Raw genomic sequence first — 6000 nt, 5'->3', positions numbered from 1 at the left:
CAGGCTGTGTTAGTTCATTCCTCAGAGGGCTCAGGTCCTTCTGACAATAGCTGGTGGTGGTGTGGGGCCTTTAGTCACTTGCCCAATGAGTCTGTCACACTTACCAGGATATTAGTTCACCTTGGGCTCCACAGTTTAAGAAAACCATGAGGAAACAGTAGAAGATACAGGGAGGAAATTAAGGGAATCTGAGGAGGATGTAAAGTTGTAGTTCTCATTGAGCTCCTTATCTAAGAAGGGCTTGGGCAGGATGAAGCTGTTACGGCATATGTCTAGATGTCTCCCTAATGCCTCATGAAATCATAGGTGAGGATTTTCAGAGGTGGCTGGATCTAGGGTGTATGATACTGGGATTGATTCATGGTGCAATGCTAGAATTAAGGGTGTGAGTGCTACGCACCCTAAGGGCAGGAAGCCTGGATAATATGAGAGACAGAAAGAGGCTTGTTGCTTGCTTGATTTTGCTGTCTTCTGCCTTCTATGAACTGTTTTTCCTCTACAATGCCCCTCTGCCAAGCCACCTTGCCTTGGAGCCAGCTGACTGTGGACTGAAACCCCCACAAACTGTGAGCTAAACAAATCTTTCCTCCTTTAACTTCGGGTGTCAGGTATTTTGTCTCAACAATGAGAAAAAAAGTAACTAAGACACCATCACATGCCAATAGAACATAACATCTGAACAGAACTTTAGAGTCAGATAGACCTGGGCTCATATCTGAGTTTGAAGGAATCTGCACGTGATCAGGGCAACTTAATCACTTCAATCTAATTTTCTCATCTGTTAAATGGGGGGGGGAGCACTACAATGTCACTGGCTTGTTGTGAGGATTAAACAAGGCAATTTATGAAAAAGTATCTGGCACATGGTATGTGCTCAGAAAAGCTAATTTACTTTCCCTTCTTGAAAATTTCCATGGAAAGAGATTTTAGTTTCCCCTCAGAAACATCTCCATGGCTATAGCTCTCCATGACTAAAAGGATCTTCCATATGTCCAATTAAAGTTGCTCATATTTTTCTTTGCTTCCTGTTGCTTAGCCCTCTGTGGGACAGAGAGAGCTCAACAGCTTTTTCAGAAAATCCCTCATAATTTTGAAGAAACATTTGAGCTTTAGTTCAACAGCAACTGGTCCTACTTTAAAGTTAGAAACCTGTACTATACAGAAGTGAGACATGAAAGAGCCCTGAGCTCTGAATAAGGCCTGTTCACAGTGCAAGCAGACCCCAACTACCTTATGAGGTATGGTAGCTTTTCTCTGTTTTGACACCTCATATTGTATTGTATTGTATTGTACAATATTGTATAATACAATATTGTATTGTATTGTGTGCCAAGTACTGTGCTGGCTTCATACACTTTTAAATGTTACTATGGGGTAGTTACTATCATCCTACTTTTCCCTCTCTACATTTCCTAGGTCAGGAAATGGAAGCCAGAGATCCTATAGCTAGTAAGAGGGCAAGGCTAGGAACTGGGCCCATGTCTGCTTCTCGACAAAACTGCACTGCCTCTCTAGTCTCAGATCTGAAGGGTTAACTTCAGGAACTTTTCTTCTGGTAAAGAATGTGAGTCTGAAAAAGGCTATTGGAAGAGGATGTGCAGTGTTCTTTTTCTGGATACGCTACCACTCAGAGTATGGACCCTTGGCACACACAAAAAGGATGACTCCCGTAAGCGTTCAGAGTTTCCTGAATGATTTCCTACAATTCTGCCGTGTCAACTCCTGCTTTGGTGGGTGGTGTTGAGAGGTACACATAAGCAGGCACTGTTTTACAAGCCGTGGGTGAGAAATGTGTTTACCCACTGAATATGCTACTTAAAATTTTCATTAGGAAAAGCTGAAAAGTTCCACATGTTCAATGCCATAATGAGACGAGCTTTACACTCTGGGTGGCAGGATGGCATGCATGTTGTCCTCCATCCAAGTAGTGCTTCTGGGCATGTGGTAGTTTCTCCCCTGGAACTAGGGCAACACCCTAACTATCATAGCTCAGCCATGGCTTGGTCTAGAGAGATAGCTCTGCTGTCCATTGAGAAGAATCCTTCTTGGGTCTGAGAACAAATCTTACTTACAGGTAAAGGCCAATAAACAGGCCAGCGAGTGTTGAAGGCTTAGGTTATATTTGAAGTTTTAAAAAAGACAGTGCAGCTGGGCGTGGTGGTGCACACCTGTAATCCCAGCACTTGGGAGGCTGAGGCAGGAGGATTGCTGTGAGTTCGAGGCCAGCCTGGGTTACAAAGTGAGCTCAAGGCCAGCCTAAACGGCATAGCAAGACCCTGTCTCAAAAAAAAAAAAAAAAGACAATGTCGACTTCCTGAATTGTGTTTGCTATAAATGACTCATGGGCTCAGACAGTTATGAAACAAACTACTATTGCTGTGGTAACATCCTGCAATAAAAGAAATAGGATTTGTTAGTGACAATTTTTTAAAAAGCATGTACTGTCAGAAGGTAAATATATTTCAACTGCCTGTATTGCTTTGCATATGTCTCTTTAGAATTTCTTACATTTTTAAGACATGAAATAATACATAAAAATAATAAAAAGGCACACAATTGGAAAGGTTAAAAAAAAACCAAAACACTTTTTCTCCTCCCCTACCTCAATCCTAGTCTCTCTCCTTAGAAGTAATCAGAGTTAACAGTTTATATTTCTAGCAAGAAGCTGGCACATATGTTAGAAAATAGGTTTTAGTTTGATAGAGTGAGGTAGATCCTCAGTTTTTTCCCTTCCAAACAACTGAAGATTATCTTAACATCGTTTATTGGAAAATGCCAGTATTTTCCCCACTGAAATTCAAACCAAGTCATATATTAAATTCTCAGATACATGTGGACCTTTTCTGACACTTCTTTCTCACTGAATTGCCAATTATTTCCCTACTACTTTTTTTTTTTTTTTCCGGTACCAGGAATCGAACACACAATCTCACGCTTGCCAGGCAGGTGCTGTGCCGCTGAACTAAATCCCCAGCCCCATCCCTACTACTTTAAAAATGATAGGAAGTTCACTTATCTTGTGTTGTTTGGCCTGGTCTTCTCTCACTTCTCATTCTCAGACTGTTTATGTCTCCCATATTTGTCTTGGTCAAGTTCCCCAAACTAATCCTTGTAAGTGGGATTTCATTTGACTTCTAATTTGGAAAGATAATAAAATTCAGTCTTCCCCTCTCGGTGGAGTTCTACTTTTCCTCATATAGATGCTTCCTATTTGTTTCACTCACACTTACATATTTGATCATTTTGATTGCTGTTGTGAAAAGAAACGTCTTCTTACATGTGTTTTTAAGTGGTTATTTGTCTATAGGAAAGCTTTTTATTTATTAGCTCAGTAATCGTTTAACTAAATTATCTTGTTTTAAGATGGTTTCCTAGTCGATTTAGGGTTTTTTAGATTTAAAATCAATCATATCCTCTGAAACAGACAATACATTTTGCCTTTTTTCAAATGCTTTCTTCATTGTGATGACTTGTGATTCCAGAAAAAGCCTGAATAATGGTGTTGCAAATGGATGTCCTTTTGCTGTTATGTTAGTGAGAATATTTGTGATTTTTAATTAAAAATGATGCTTTTAGTTTGAAATGTTTATTTTTATAAAGTCAATAAAATATCTATGTATTTCTATTTTCCTGGTCTCCCCCTGCCTTTTCTGGCAGCCAGAAATAAATATTGAATTTTTCAGAAGTTCTAAAACCACTTTTTTTCTTTTTAATTATAATATAATGAATTCTTTTAATAGGGTCCTAACACTGAATCATCTTTATATTTTTTCATCATGGTATGATTTTATAAAAATACTAATGAAGTCAGGTGTGGAAGTGCATGCAAATAATCTCCGCTACTTTGGGGGCTGAAGCAGGAGGATTGCAGTTTGAGCCCAGTCTGGGCAATTTATTGACTTACTAGAGACCTTGTCTCAAAGTAAGAAACAAAAACCGGACTAGGGATGTAGCTCACTGTGAAGGTCCTGGGTTTAATCCTCAGTACCAACAACAAACAAAACCCAAAAATCAAACCTGTTGAGTATCTTCTGTTAGCATATTATTTTTCTCCCTATGCTGGGGATCCAACGTAGGGCCTTAAACATACTAAGCAAGTGCCCTACTACTGAGTTCATGTATTAATATTTTTTCTTTTTTTCTGAACTCAATCAGGTTTTGATATCAGTGTTACACTGACTTTGTAAAAATAGCGTAGAAGTCTGTTATATCATGTGTTTAGAGGTCCCTCCAAAGCCTCTTTTTCAGAGGTGGCTGGATCTAGAGTGTGTGTTTGATTCATGGTAGAATGCTGGGATTAAGGGTGCTAGGATTAGGGGGTATGATTACTAAATCAGCCCACTGGTTGGTTTGGCACTGCCCTAATCCTGGTAGCCTGGATACAAAATGAGGGACACAAAGAGGCTTATCTTGTCCCTTGCTTGCTTACTTTTGCTGTCTCCTGCCTGCCATGAACTGTTTTTCCTCTGCAATACCTGTCAGGCCACCTTGCCTTGGAGCCAGAAGACTATAGGGTGAAACCTCTACAAACTATGAACTATATAAACCTTTCCCCCTTTAACTTTGGGTGTTGAGTATTTTGTCTCAGTAATGAGAGAAAAGTAACTAACACAAAGTGTTTTTCTTTATTTCTTGAAAAAGTTTGAGTAGTATCAGAATTATAACCAATGAAAGTTTGAAAGAGTTAACTCATAAAAAATCTGGGCCTCATTCATTTTTTGAAAGCTACTTGATTTGATAATGTGTTTATTTTCTTCTGTGTTAACATTGGTCTGCTTAGATTTTTCTCTCTATTCTAGGGTCAGGTTTGCTAATTTATATTGTCCTAGCAAATTGACCATTTTTGCTCACACCTATTGGCTTTGCAAAGTGCTCTGGTAAACCCTACACTTTCATCCGTGTTTCTCTCATCCTGTTAATCTTAATGTATACCCCCTTCCTTCTGGATTATACTGGCCAATGGCTTTTGAGTTTATCAGTTAACAGGTCTTTCAAATGCTAGCTCTTGATCAAATCTATTAAAGATGGGAGGGTGACAAATTTAGTTAAGGTTGAGTGTCTCAGGGGCAGCAGAGGAGAGACAAAGCAAAAGCAAATAGTGAAAGGGAGTATGTAAGTTTTCCCAAGGCAGCGTCCCTGGGCATCTACCCCAGGCCATACCAGCCTCTATCCACGTGGGCAAGGCATTCGCTCTGAGCTTACCATCCTCAGGGTCTCTAACATGTCAGTGGGTGAGAAGAAAGGCTTGAGACTGTCCCTGAATTTGAATGGGACCTCGGGCTGGCCCACAGCACAGTATTTTTAGGTTTTTTTTTTTTTTTTCTTTTTTCTTTTTTTTTTTGAGACAGGGTCTTTCCATGTAGTCCAGACTGGCCTTGAACTCACTATGTAGCCCAGGCTGGCCTCAAACTCATGGCGATCCTCCTGCCTCAGCTTCCCGAGTGTTGGGATCACAGCTGTGTGCCATCACACCTGGCAGTGCTGCACGGTTTTTGATGGCTGCTTTCACCTGTTTTCCTGGACAGCCAACTACAGGCCGTGAGGGCGTCCCTTGGGTGTCCTCAACAATGCAGAGCTATGTTCTGGACATACTGAATGTGCAGAAGGCAGGGAGCGCCGAATGTACCATAGGACTGGAGCCCATGTGCGAAGGACTCTAGACCTCCAGGAGGTTCCTCTGTTGTTCCCAGATCCCTAAAGGTGCCCCCGGCCACTCGTTTGACGCTTTCCGGATTCATGGTGGACCTCCAGGCTTGGCTGTGTTAGACTAGCACTGCTTTTTCGATCAGTACTGTGGCAGTGGCGGGGCTCTCCCCCGCATTGGCGTTAGGTCCCTAAGCTGCTGGCTGATGAGCCCTAGTGCGCATGTCCTGCTCTCTCTGCCCTGGGGACTTAGCTGAGCCCTTTAGCCACCTTTGGTGCCATGTGGGACCAGGGGCACGATCTCGACCGATGCCTAGCCTGGGAACTCAAAAATCTCCCAACCCACCCCTTGGGGCT

The sequence above is a fragment of the Chinchilla lanigera genome, unplaced genomic scaffold (assembly GCF_000276665.1).
Source record: "Chinchilla lanigera isolate Chin_1 unplaced genomic scaffold, ChiLan1.0 scaffold00032, whole genome shotgun sequence".
NCBI classification, from domain to species: Eukaryota; Metazoa; Chordata; class Mammalia; order Rodentia; family Chinchillidae; genus Chinchilla; species Chinchilla lanigera.
The sequence above is the reverse complement of the archived record's forward strand: the minus strand, read 5'-3'. Positions refer to the sequence as shown.